Raw genomic sequence first — 14,580 nt, 5'->3', positions numbered from 1 at the left:
TGTGGTCATATCTATGGTGTGCACTTTCCTTGATTGACATTGGTTAGTTTAAAGAAGTCCTGGGTGTGGCTAGCAGAGGCTTGGGCTTCCGGGAAGAAGCCTTGCCGAGCACATGGCTGCCCAAAAATGGAGGATCCAGGGTAAGATGGAGGGCATAGCCCTTACCCTGGGGCAAGATGGAGGGCATAGTCCTCGCCCTTTCACTATCGTCATTTAGAAAAAAAAAAAAATCATATCCATTCAGCTCCAAACGTGAAGGGAACACCAGTTATTTTCTCCCAAGCCTTGCCATCCTTCTCTGGGTCAGACCACAGCAGATAACAGAGCAGACTTGTATGGGGGACATCGGTGGGTCCCATAACTCTCCAACTCTGCTTCCTCGATTGCAGGTTTGCTGACAGTCCTCCATGGCAACAGACCTCCTCGCTGCAATGGCAGCTGTAGGCAGGCAGTTGGGACAGTCTGTGCAGGTCGTCCACAATGTGATATTGAACCTTTGTTTGCATTCATCACAGAACCCATACATGCGATCGATGCCAGCACACTCATGGTTTCCTCTTAAGAGAAAGAAGTTCTCTGGATATTTGACTTCTTTAAGCCAATAGCAAACAAATGGTTTGCAAAGACTACTTTCCTCTATCCACATTCTCTCCTAAGAAAAGATAGTTGGCTTCTTGTGGGAAACCTCCATAGTCAGATAATCGTAGTAAATCTGTATACTGTCCATGAATATCTCCACAAATTCTCAGTGGTGCTTTCACCTCCAAAAGAATAAGGCCTCAGCTTTTTCTTTTTAAATTTATTTTATTGATTTTTTTTTTTTTTTTTAGAGGAAGGAAGAGGGATAGAGAGTTAGAAACATCGATCAGCTGCCTCCTGCACACCCCCTACTGGGGATGTGCCCGCAAACAAGGTACATGCCCTTGACCGGAATCGAACCTGGGACCCCTGAGTCCGCAGTCCGACGCTCTATCCACTGAGCCAAACCGGTTAGGGCAAGGCTTCAGCTTTTTCATCGTTATAATGGGAATGATAATAGTACCTACATCATAGGATTGTCGGGAAGATTAACTGTCAAATAATGTGCCACATAGGAAGCTAGATGAGAGCTCATTGGGAGGATTTGAATCAAGGGTTAGAATGTAGGCTGGGCAGCAGTGAAGGAGGAAGGTGGATGAGAGACTCCAGAAATGTATTGGTCATATAATTAAATGACCTGGAAACATTGCATGGAGCGGGAGCACGGGGTACAGGAGGAAGGTGAGCTCCGGGTCATTGACCTGGCTGCTAGCTGGATGGAATATCATTTGGTGACTCAGGGAACAAAGAGGGAGGAGCAGGTTTTTAGTTCAGATCCATTGGGCTTGGGTTTGAGCAAGCGTCATAAAGAGTTCTAGAAGGAACTATAGTACCTATCGTGTTATCTCAAATACTAGAAATTATGCCAAGCTTTTACTGTCTGGGGAACCAATGGACTTTGTTCAAGAAAGGAGAGGAGGACTAAGAAAAAAATTCTAGTGAATTTCAAATGCCTTGAGATCATTTATACATTAGAAGTGATAAGGAGACTTCTAATTCTAGTGCTATGGAGGATTAGATACTCTAATACTCAGGCCACTGAAGCAACTAAAAGGCTGGATAAAAGACTCAAATGCATCTTTTCAACACTTTGCTGATCTCGCACAAAGGTAAGGGATCAACAGAGCCCCCAGAGACCTGAAGTCAGGGATGCTGGGTGGTGAGCACTCACCAAAGCCAGCTTTTTCCGGAGGCTTTCTTCCAAACTCTGGAGAATTTGAGCTTCCCCTCTAAAGGCTGCAGCAGACGTAAGAGCCGGACACAATCTAGGGCACACCCAAGGTGAGAATTTAACAATAGATCCCTCAGAGAGCTAGACCCCAGACAGAAGAAACAGCTTATGAAATTGGCCCATCTCAATCTTAGGGCTGAGTGTAGGGGAAGACAAAAATCTCACCTGAGAATTTGTCATCATCAGGGGGTCCTGACTCATGTCTGAGCCTGAATTCATGCTACCTAAGTAGTAAAAAACAAAACAAAACAACAACAACAACAAAAAAAACTCAAGCAAAGTATTTAAAGATGTTACAAATTTGAAGTAGGGTCCCCAGGAAGTAGCAGACGTGAAATTAATCAGACACTAGTGGAACCAAACTTTACACCAGAACTTAAAGGTCACCTACAATAAAGTTCTAAAGAAATGTATAGCTCACAAACAAACAAAAAAATCGCACACAGAGAAAAGGAAGCACCAGGAGTGTAAACAAGTAGAAACAATAGATAGTAAAAACAGACCCACACACTTCAGACACCAGAATATAACTTCAAATATGTTTAAAATCAGTGATGTGCTCAAGGCAGCTGATGCTAGCTCACCAGAGCTGATGGTGAGCATCTCTTCCCAACTCCATGTTCAGCAGTATCATGTTGGTAGCTTGAGACTGGCTGTGGCAGGAGTATTTACAGCAGAGAAGTTGGCAAACACTATAAATGAAGGTATTTATTTATATGTTTATTGATTTAAAATTTATCTTTGTAGAGAAAGTCAGTTGTTAAACCTTGACTGAAAGACCACAGAGTATATTCAAAAATTAAAAGAGAAGCTTGAAAAAAAAAATCAGAGAACTGTTGTTGGTTTATAATCTCTTTGGAAGCTTCCTAGGTGAAATCTGAAACTGGCCCAGTACACAGAGGGCAGGGAGGGACCAAAGAAAGAGGCAGACCACTCCTGATCTAAGTAGCAGGTTTAATAAGCAAGGGATCTTATGAGGCTTGTCATGGGGAGCTGCCTGTGGAGGTCCCAACTGGGTTCAGTCATGTACCCCGGGGCCTCACATACCCAGTCCAGATAGTCTCCTCATCCCATTTCTATCTCAAGGCTGTAACCTTGGAGCAGCTCTGAGAGCAGGGAAGGCAAGCAGAGTCCACCGTCCAAAGCACAGGAGATGCGGGAGGAGCCTCCTATTGCTCCCGGGTAAAGTCTCGATCACCTCCCTCAACGCTCCACACTTTGGACCGACTCTTACAATCTCACACACACGCTGTCTCTTCCACGTTGTGCTCTGAGCAGTCAGCAAGGGGTTTCTCTAGCACGGAGGTGGCGCATTTGGTGGAGGTCTGGCTGTACTGGAGGCAGATACCATAGCAACAATACAGAGAAAAAACAGATAAAGACAATGGTTCCCCAAATCAGTGGTACCTTTTTTTTTTTGCCAAAAGCCCTGTGGTTTAAACCATTGATTTACCAAGTCCCTTAGGCTGGGACCAGACCACTCATGGTGTCCGCTTGTGTCCTCATGTGATTTAATAAAGACGACACATTATCAGCTGCGTCAGGTCTGAACAAACAACATTCTGTTTAGATAATGTCACATGTGCCTCCTGGCAAGAAAGTAATCACGTCCAAGGCCACCCTATTTTGGAGGGCAGCTTTTGTCATTAGAGACATTTCAGTGATCAGTAAGGACAGGCTTTGTTGGCGACCATTCCAGGCTTGCTGGGTGAATTTAGGGTTTCTGTGAATGCTACAGCGCCCTCCAGGACAATGGAGGGAACAAAGATGGTAGCCAAACGACTGTGCCCGTGGGAAACAATGTGCCCAGCTGGCCTGGGGGAAAGGGAACTTGACCTGGATGTGCATCCATACCTGGTGGCCGGCTGAGGCAGCACCGTCGGGTGTGAGGAGATGGACTGGGGGTGGCATAGGCCAGACCTGAACCCCATCTTCTCCCCTCTTTCAGTGGTTCTTGTTCCATTCCAGGCACAGTGCATTTCAGCAGGTCCAGCTTGCAGCAGGACAGCGGGATCCCAGTGCAAACGGAGCAGTTTCTCCTCACCCAGGGGAGCGAAGGAGTTCACTCATCCTGTCATCCTGGTGGGGCGTCCCATTGTAAATGCCCCCGGTGAGATGGGCTCCGTGTGCTCAGCAGCACAGCATGTTGGCCCATGGTGGGGGTTGGGGAAATGGCTGCTTCCTGAAACTTCCATTCCTTTACAGGACTGGGTGCCTCAGCAGGGGTCCCCAGTCTGACATATGGGGCAAGAGGCTTACTCGTTGATCATTCAAATGTATTAAAGCCTGGGACAGTACATTAGTCTACCCGGCCAAGGCACTTTTACTTGTTAGTAAATTAATCTACTGCTTTAATATTCCCTTTTAACTTTTTACCAAGCCTGCCACTTGCAAGTTGTAGGGGGAGACGGAAACTCCATTCAATGTCATGCTCTTTTGCTCGGTCTTGCATATCATGACCTTTGAAATGTGACTCTTAATCACTCCCTATTCAGCGAGGGTATCCATATGTGGTGCTCAGTGTCTCTAATCCCCTAGAGGCGGTCTGGTTTGCACGGTGACAGGAAAGCTTGGTTAAACCAGGCCTGGTGTCCACACCAACCAAGGCTTATTTAGAACCCTCACTCGCAGAGGGAGGGCCAATATAATCAATTTGCCATCCCTCACGTGTTGGCAACACCCATGGAGAGCCTCAGACTCCTTTGGCCATTGTCTTGGATGTTGGTTAAAATCCACATGACGTGCTGGTACTGCGTTAGCCATGTCGCTGTATTTCAAGGGCAGCCCAGGACCCGTGGCAATATGCCATCCCACCTGGGCACCACGGTGGCCACTGTGTCTATGCGTCCTATCTGCTCTGTCAGTTGCTAGGGCTCATGCCCAAACTCGGGCATCAGCTTCTTGATGGCCGGGGGTGGCAATGCTCTGTTGGCTGGGATGTGGAAGGCAGTGAGGACCACCTCAGGCTCCTGCAGGTGAACCCGTGTCCCTCCACACATCCCGACCCCACCAGGGCCCACTCCTCAATCACCCATCCCTCAGCAACCCGTTGTCCAAGCCATAGACTTAATCTCTTTAAAATAGCCCAACTGTCCCAGCAGAGGGCTAGCAGCCAGGACTCATGGGTGGTCACTGTTAGGTCCGTGCCAACGGGAGCCAGGCCAAGAGACATTGTAAAAGTTTAAGAAATTGTATCACATTACAGCGAGCTGAGCCCAGTGTGTGGATATCGGCATCGAGGGAGTGTTTATCCTCTCTCATAGGGGGCTGGGTCAGGGTGGCACCAGCAACTGGGAGCGCAGCCTGAACAACAGGGCCTCCTTGGAAGATAGCAGGGTATCTGGTGGGCACACAGCCCAGGCAGAGGCGAACACCCGAGTCGGTTGGGGAGTGTATCTTATCTTCGGCACGTGCAGGCCGTTTGCTTCACGCTATGGGAAAAAATTTATAACAATATGTTTCAGAAAACACATCCGGAAAGGAGAGGCCAGGGGGAGGGCATCCTAACAGCCACCAAGTGGACCGCTCTGAGTGCAGCCCCCCGGCTGTGGCCGGCTGTCCCTTCCTGAGAGGCAGCACCTGCGGGAGTGCCGTGTGGTTGCATTAGGGAGGATATTGGATTTCTGCCCCCTTCTGGGACTGGGACCAAAGCCCTAGGGGCACTCTCCCCTCCCCTGTCTCAGCCACAGTGCCCGACCCAGGCCTTCCGCAGTCACAGTCACGTCTAACTCGGATGGTGGTCCTGCTCCGGAGAGGCCCAGAGCTTGCCATGGCTTCACTGGCACTTTGCCTTCCCAGAGAGGCTGCTGCTCTAACCCCAGTCCCTCAGGTGCCCTTTCCCTACCAGGCAGCCTAAGGGATGGAGGCACTGTGCCAGGTGAGGAATAAAAGTCCTCCATGCCCCCAGGTCCCTACAAAGCCTCGCCTCTCCTTTACACTCCCAGGGGTTGGAGAGGCTTGCATCTTATCAATCACAGCTTCTGGGACAACACGGGTCTTCCCCAACCAAAACGACTCCCACATCTTCTGGTGGTTTTTCTGTGGGTCCACTGCCCACCGCCTCCCTGGGAGATCTCCCAGCAAAGCCTGCAGAGTGTCCGGCACAGTCAGATGGTCACATGTTAACATTCCGTCATCAGTGTAACGGGCCCATATCCTGACGTGGGGAAGGAGAACAGGGACAGGGCTCGGGCCGCCGTCCCATGGCGTACGGTGGGGCTGTGCAGCCACGTTGGGGAAGCAGGTGAAAGGATCATTGCTGTCCTTCCCACATGATGGCAAATTCATCTTAGTTATCAGAAACCTGTACTTGTCCGAACCTTTTCGTGAATCACCATGAAGATGAGGCACCTCAGCAGGAACGCTTTTGGGAAAGCATCAGAAGAAAGCAATAATTGTCTGCAAATGACAAAAGACTTAAAAATGGCCACGGTTTAAGATCAGGTGAGAGTTCAAGACACACCAAATGACGCGCTTGACTTAGTCATCCATTCCACTCTTTGTGGGCCGGACCACACGTTCAGTTCCTCCTCAAGATTCCTGCATTCGGAACCCTCTGCAATTTCCACCAGCCTTCTGCCACTTTCACATACCTTTCAGCTTTTGTTCTTGCCCTTTCTTATTTTGAAACATTCATTTTACCTTAATACAAAATTACTTTTTTTTCTTTTCAGAAAACCTCCTGCCCAAACCCCATCCTTTCTATTTCCTTATCCATAAAAAACTTTCTCTTCCCTCAACAAACATGCATCCCTCTTTTTCATATTCTTTTACCAAAAACATACATCCTACTTTCCATATACAGACATTATCTTTCCTCCATATTATTTTCTGGTAGTTTTGTGAAAATACTTACCTCTTTCTTACAAATCAAATTTGGCATGAGAACTGTATTTTTTAAAAAATAATCTTATTGATTTCAGAGAGGAAGAGGGAGAAAGAGATAGAAACATCAATGATGAGAGAGAATCATTTATTGGCTGCCTCCTGCAAGCTCCCCCCATTGGGGACTGAGCCCGCAACCCGCGCATGTACCCTGACTGGGAATCAAACCATAGGTTGACATTCAACCACTGAGCCGCACCGGCCAGGAGAGAGCTATCTTTAAAAGCCCTCTTCTTTTCCCTTCGGTCTCCGTGGGCAATGTTTTGGTCAGCTCCTGCATGTTTGTGTTTCAAAGACATGATAAAATTTACAACTTTAAGAGACAGAAAGAATGCACGTCTTCTCCTAGGAGTTTTGGGGTATACGTCTCTATAATCAGAATCTAGGGTAATTGCTATTTAACATTTTCCTTTGTATTAGGGGTTGGATGGCAAGGGACACTCTATCCATATCATTGTCAATCACCATTGCATTCTCCTCTTCGATTTCCTCAGTTTCCTGGGATTCCATCTCTCAGCGTCCCAATCAGGCTTTGGCATAAGCACTCAGTCTTATTCTGCAGCAGCTTACGCCCTCTTAGCTTTGCAAAATGGCAACTAAGGTTTTCTACTTACTATCCTGCGCTCCCACCTTGTCTGCCTGCCCTAAAGCTGGGAGAGCAGTGGACACACAGGTCCTTCTCTACTCTCAGCTGATTTTCCAGCTTTCTAAGCGGAGCTTCAGCCTCTCGCTGGGCGTTGTTGACCAGCCCAACTGCCCACAGCGGAGGCCAGCACACTGGGCAGCCATGTGTTTCCCTTCTCCGCCGCAAGGTGCTAGACGCAGTTCTTCCATCAGTTGCTTTAAAGCAGCCGGCATTCCCAGGGTGTCCCTGTGCTCACACAGCAATCCTCAAGCATCTGGAATACAGGCCACTCCTCCCTAACTAGAGGTCATGGCCAACTCGGGATTTCCCCCGTGGAGGCCTCTTTCCCAAGGCCTAGTTTTTTGGTGTCCTTGCCAACTGCTGGGTTGCAGCCTCTTCAGGAGCTTCCTGGATATAATCTGAAACTGGCCCCCATACACGGAAGACAAGAAGAGACCAAAGAAAAAGGCAGACCACCACTCCAGATTGGTAGGTGGCAGGTTTCATAAGTGAGGGAACGTACATAGGAAGCTTGTCCTGGGCGGCAGCCAGGTGAATCATTTTCTGCACTCACAAAAAACCTCAAAAGTTTATCTAGAGGCCCTAACTGGGTTCAGTCACGTTCCCAGGAGTTACATACCCGGTCCAGATCGTCTCCTCACCACATTTCCATCTCAAGGCTGTGGCCTTGGAGCAGTTCTGGGAGCAGGCAAGGCAAGCAGAGCCCACAGTCCAAACACAGGGAGGTGATGAGGAGCCTCCGAATGCCAGGGACCAGCTCCCAGGTCGCTATGAAGAACGACTGGTCCTGGCTGGTTTGGCCCAGGGGAAACAGTGTTGACCCACAGACTGAAGGGTCCAGGGTTCAATTCCAGTCAAGGGCACATAACTCTGCTGCAGGCTCGATCCCTGGCCCTGGTGGGGGAGGGTGTAGGAGGCAATCAATTGATGTGTCTCTTTCCCATTGATGTTTCTCTCTGTGTCTCTGCCTCTCCCTTCCACTCTCTCTAAAACAAAACAAACAAACAAATGGAAAAGCAACAAAAAAAGAACAACTTTTTCAAAGTACAAAAAGAACTAGAAATACTTAAAAATATAATAACTAGCCCTAACCGGTTTGGCTCAGTGGATAGAGCGTCGGAATGCGGACTGAAGGGTCCCAGGTTTGATTCCGGTCAAGGGCATGTACTTTGGTTGTGGGCACATTCCCAGTAGGGGGTGTGCAGGAGGCAGCTGATTGATGTTTCTCTCTCATCGATGTTTCTAGCTCTCTGTCCCTCTCCCCTTCCTCTCAGTAAAAAATCAATAAAATATATGTAAAAAATATAATAACTAAAAATTAAAACTTAGTAGACAGGTTAAACACTGAATCATCATATTTTCTGATTCACTTATTCTTAAGAAGAAGGTTGTGAAAGATATGTGAAAAGACATGGAGAGTATTGTGATAGGTATAATATAAAACAAATTGGAGTTTCAGAAGTAAATAATGGAGAAAATGGGAAGAGGATAATATTCAAAGATATATGACTGAGAAATCTCCAAAACTGCTGAAAGATACCAGGTCATGCTTATTGGTATCCCACTGAATCCTAAGCATAATTGATTAAACAAACAAACAAACAAATAAGGAAACTACAGAGAAAGAAAGAATAAGAGAAAATCTCAAAAAAAAAAAAGACAGAAATAAAGAACGAATTTTCCAAGAATAGCAATTAGTCTGACAACCTTTTACTCAATAGCAAAATGGAGGTCAGGAAAAAGGGGAGGAAAAATACAGTACTAAGAGAAAATAACCATCAATTCAAAAGTTTGTAACCAATAAATTATTTTTTAAGAAAAGGATCTAAAGGAAGAATGTTTCAGGCAAAAACACAGTTTACCAACAAAAGATCCTCATTAAAGAAGATTCTAGAAGATATTTGAGAAAGAATGAAAATCTAAACCAGAAGGCCTAAGATTCAAACAGGAATGGTGAACAGATACTGGTAAATACGTAAGTAAACATAAATTACTATGTTTATTCTATTGAAACAAAAATTTACTATAGAAAAAATATAATGTTTAATTTGGAAATAGAACTAAAAACTTTGCGGCCTTGAGTCATTGCCCGGCCTCTGCCCATAGGCTGCAGGCACTGAAGCAGGTTGCACAGTAGAAAAAATAAAAAAGAGAACTAAAAACTTGATTATAGTATCATTTGCCTTTGGAGGAAGTAATTGATGTTAAAGTATTTTAAGGTTCTTATATTGCTTAAAAAACAAGGAAAACGATTGATTAGATTTAGATTTTGTTAAATATTCAGGTTAAAATAGCTAGAGAGACCACTAAAAGAATGGGCATAGTGTGTATCACTTCCAAAATTAATCCAAAGTGTAGAATGAGAAATAGAAAAAAGAAAAAAACTCAATGCAAAAGAAGGGGGGGAAAGAGGGAAGGAAAAAGAAACAAAAATAGAGGGACAAATAGAAAGCACATGGTTTATTAATATGTAAAGATAGATCTATAATTACAATAAATGTAAATGGATCTAAAACTTCATTTAAAAGACAATGACTTTTAGACTAGATTTTTTTTGTACAAGAGTTCTATTTAAAACTTAAAGACACTAGAGAAATTAAAAGTCAAATGATGGGGAAAAGATATGCCAGGTAAACATAATTGAAGCTAGTATCATTATATTAGTACTAGAGGCCTGACTCACGAAATTCGTGCAACGGCCTTGGCCCTGGCCCCTGCCCACTGCCGCCACTGAAGCCCCCGAGGCCAGGGGCCTCTGCCACCTCTGCCTTGGCCCCCACCCGCTGCAACTTTGTCTTGAAGGAAGGATGTCCAGTCTAATTAGCATATTATGCTTTTATTGTTAGAGATGATGCAAATAAACTTTAAAGTGAAAGTATTATCAGAGGTCAAGAGAATCATTGCACAATGATAAAAAGTTCAATTCAACAAGAAGATTTAACTATCTTAAACTTCAATGCACCTATTAACACAGCCTCAAAAAATATAAAGTAAAAATTGATAGAGCTACAAGGAAAAAGTGACAACTCCACCATCATTTTGGGAAATTTTAAGATTTGTTTTTTATTAATTGATAGATAGACTAGGCTAGTGGTCAGCAAACCGCGGCTCGAGAGCCACGTGTGGCTCTTTGGCCTCTTGACTGTGGCTCTTCCACAAAATACCATGTGCGGGCATGCATGTACAGTGCAATTGAAACTTCGTGGCCCATGTGCAGAAGTCGGTTTTCGGCCTGGGCGAGTCTATTTTGAAGAAGTGGCATTAGAAGAAGTGGGGGGTGTCAGTCGGTTGGGCGACCGGAGACGCGGTGCAGGCGGGCTAGGGAAACGCAGTGCGGGGGAGGCGGGTGCGATTCATGCACGAGTTGAGTGAGCCCGTCCGTCAGCAGTCTCATGTGCAGTGGTTAGTGCTAGTTGCCTCCGCAAATCACGCGCAGGTGACAAAAGTACCTACTCGAAGCATAAAGTTACCTGTATTTTTCCAACCAGCTGCAAATCCTACAGGTATTTTTGTCATCAATTTAAGAATTGTAATTCTTTTGTGTTGGTGGTTTTATTATTATAAAAGGAAACATTTTTTAGGTGCCCTGTTTGAGATGGCTACAAAGAAGAAGCAAAGAAAAACAGAAGATGAAAACCGTGAATTTAAAGTTGAATGTACCTACCTATATAGTTTAAGTTTAAAAAATTTGGCTCTCAAAAGAAATTTCAATCGTTGTACTGATGATATTTGGCTCTGTTGACTAATGAGTTTGCCGACCACTAGACTAGGCAAAGAGTCCAGTGCAGATAAATAAGGTATAAACATCATAATTAACTGACTCAATCTAAGGGGCATATATAGAAAATTACTTTCTAAAGTTGGATGAAGCCCCGGCTGGTTTGGCTCACTGGATAGAGCGTCGGCCTGAGGACTGAAGGGTCCCAGGTTCAATTCCGGTCAAGGGCATGTACCTTGGTTGCGGGCACATCCCCAGTAGGGGGTGTGCAGGAGGCAGCTGATTGATGGTTCTCTCTCATCAATGTTTCTAACTCTCTATCCCTCTCCCTTCCTCTCTGTAAAAAATCAATAAAATATATTTAAAAATAAAATAAAATAAAGTTGGATGAATACACATTCTTTTCAAGTATACATAGAATGTTTGCACAAATTGACCTTAAGCTGGATAGTAAAACTGGCCTTAACAAATACCATACAGACTTTTTTCTCTGACCACAATACTATTAAGTTAAAAATTAATAATAAAATGGTAACTAGGAGAATTAAAAACAGACAGTATATACAATCAAAGAATATTTATCTCTTTGGACCTTATGGTGATGGGACTTCATAAGAAGGAACAAAATTCACTGACCTTTGAATTTAACTTACGAAGTCCAACTAACCTGCATTCATTATTCAATCTGTGTCCTCAGGGCAGAGTTAATTTACTGCCCAGAACTGGGTGTCAAAAGCTCCAAGTGACTGCTTCCTAGTTTTCCTTTAACTAAAGTTGATTTCCCTCTTAAAGAGATACTTATAGTTCCAGTCTCACATTTTTCTCTTCTCAAAGGAGAGGCTTGTCTTACTTAGTTTTTATAGCAGTCAAGCTATCTTCAAGATATTTTAGATTTAGATTTCACGAATAAGATCATAAGTTCCACGAGGAATTTTTGTCCTTGTTGTTCACTGCTGTGTCCCCGTGCCTAATATGTAGTGCTACACTTGGGTGAGGCACTCAATAGATATATGAATTTGTGGATGTGTCAGGCTGGGTGTACGTGTTTTATGATGACTTAAACAGTTTAGACCTCAAAACAGCCCTGCAATGTTAGGATGATTAACTCCATTTCAGATGAGGAGATTAAGGTATTAAAGCACAGAGAACTAGAAGGATGTGCTCAAACTCGTTCACTGTAGAGCAGGGATTCATATCCCTGTGCAGTGTTATGACACTGCAGTTGATTTATAACAGTTATTTAGTTGCTATAGGAAACAGTTATATTAGTATACACTCATTCCATAGGGCTAAAGAGTATGTGTATCTAAAGTCAAACCTCGCCGAAACCGGTTTGGCTCAGTGGATAGAGCGTCGGCCTATGGACTGAAAGGTCCCAGGTTCGATTCCGGTCAAGGGCATGTACCTGGGTTTCGGGCACATCCCCGGTAGGAGATGTGCAGGAGGCAGCTGATCGATGTTTCTCTCTCATCGATGTTTCTAACTCTCTATCTCTCTCCCTTCCTCTCTATAAAAAAATCAATAAAATATATTTTAAAAAAATAAAATAAAGTCAAACCTCAAGGCTAGGAAAGAAAACAATTCCCTGTGTTATGATGATACAAACATATATTTGTGTCATTTGAGGTCCTCTAGAAAGCAGATACCAAGGCAGCGTTGGGGTACAAGATGTTTATAGGGGTAATGCCTCCAAAAGATAGAGGGAGGAGAGAACAGAAATAAGCAGAAAGATATTAGCACTGGGGAAAAAAAGAGGAAAACAGGAGGGCTCTGTAGGAAGAGCCTCAGACTGTGGTTCAGCTCTGAGAAGGTTCAGCCAGGTCAGCAGGGAGCTTGGGCATATAGATGATCCATGGAAGAGTCACGCAGTGCCCGGAAGTGGTGAGTCCTTATGTCACTGCCAGGCTCAGCCATTGCCCAGGGACTGCCTGGGAAGCACCTGGCATGAACTTATAAGCTGAGGCAGAGCCTGGAGGTATCCACAGCTAGAAGCTGTCCGCTGACTGCACACCCTGTGGACTGCACACCCTGTGGCAAGTTCTCTCTTGAAGACAGTTGAGTGGCACATCTCCACGGCTGTCACAGCCTTTGCAAAGGAGTTGTATCACCCCAGTTTTGTGACTAAGGCCACAATAAGCTGGTGGTCCTGTAGGTTCTGACAGGAGACACTCTCTGACTAAATCCTGGCAGTTACTGGCTATGTGACCTTGAGCAGGACACTTGATGGCCCTGAGTCTCATATTCCTGTGATACACAAACTCCTTTGCTAAGTGTTAACTCTCTTGTAGAGAACTGTTTGATCCTCTCTACATCTCCAGAATTGACCCACTGGGAGAAACAGATGGCATCTCTATATTGGGTCAAAGTTGAAGTCAATATGTGACCATAACACCTCCTTATTAAGTATAGCAAGAGAAATAACATAGACCTTGTTTTGAATCTTCTTCAGTCTTCATTGTATCTTCATAATAATAAGAAGATCCACATTATAGGCTGGTGTAGAGATTTGTTCATTGCAGTAGATAATGCATAGTGCCAGAAGTAGTCATAATGTTGTGGTGGGAACAGTGCTTATCATGATGGATGTGTGGAGCTGGTGGAGATGATGGTGATTGTGAAGGTGGTAGTGATAATAGTGGAGATGCGAGAAGTGGTGAAAGTAGTGATGGGAAAGGTAGAAATGATAGAGATGGTAGGAATGATGATGATGAAGGTGTTAGAGGTGATGGTGACCATGGAAGTAATGGTGGAAATGATGGAAGTGGTAGAGGAGGAGACGATGGTGGTGATAATGGAAGTGGTTGGTAAGATGAGGGTAGTAATGATGGAGGGGGAGATGGTGGTGGTGATGATGCCATTGGTGGAGGTGGATGGTGAAGCTGACTCTAGTACCCTACTTGGCCCACGTCTCCTGACTCCTACTTCCGGCTCACATAAGCCACAGCAAGTTGTGTCCTAACCCTGTGGACTATATGCCAGTCCCCATCAACTCTCCCCACTACCTCTGTAGTCACAAGCCAGGAATGGACTCCACGTGCCTTGGGGGAAAACCCAAGAAGCAAAGGTAGCAGTCAGCATCCTGTGGTGATCAAGGAGACTCAAGCTGAGACACAGAAGCCCATTTGTGTTGATCTGTGGGCAGACACATGGCAGCCACAGGGACCAGCCCTCGCATGCTCATGAGGCCTCATGGGCCCAGGAAGTTGGTCCCCCCTGGCCTCTCAGAAGGAAGCGGCCAGAACCTCTTCTCCTTTTGCAAACCCACAGCCCGACATTCGCCCCAGGTTCCTGCTCATGTTCTGCAGCATCACATCTTTGGGCCTCATCTGTTCTCTGAGATAATTAATGCCTACCTTGTGGTGCCATTGATGATGAGGAGACCATGTACAGCAGTGGTTCTCAACCTGTGGGTTGCGACCCCTTTGGGGGTCGAACGACCCTTTCACAGGGGTCTCCTAAGACCATCGGAAAACACATATATAATTACATATGCTTTAATTATGTTCAATTTGTAACAATGAA

General features: G+C 45.1%; 1 pseudogene; it reads right to left on the bottom strand.

The window, feature by feature from the left end:
- Window positions 1-230: 230 nt before the first annotated feature.
- LOC139009473 (serine/threonine-protein phosphatase PP1-beta catalytic subunit pseudogene) lies at window positions 231-2,413 on the bottom strand (annotated as a pseudogene).
- Window positions 2,414-14,580: the final 12,167 nt, after the last annotated feature.

Source organism: Myotis yumanensis, unplaced genomic scaffold (assembly GCF_028538775.1).
Source record: "Myotis yumanensis isolate MYYU_CA2020_CCGP unplaced genomic scaffold, mMyoYum1.0.hap1 SCAF_4, whole genome shotgun sequence".
Taxonomy (NCBI): Eukaryota; Metazoa; Chordata; class Mammalia; order Chiroptera; family Vespertilionidae; genus Myotis; species Myotis yumanensis.
This window is presented reverse-complemented; position numbering and strand designations above follow the sequence as displayed.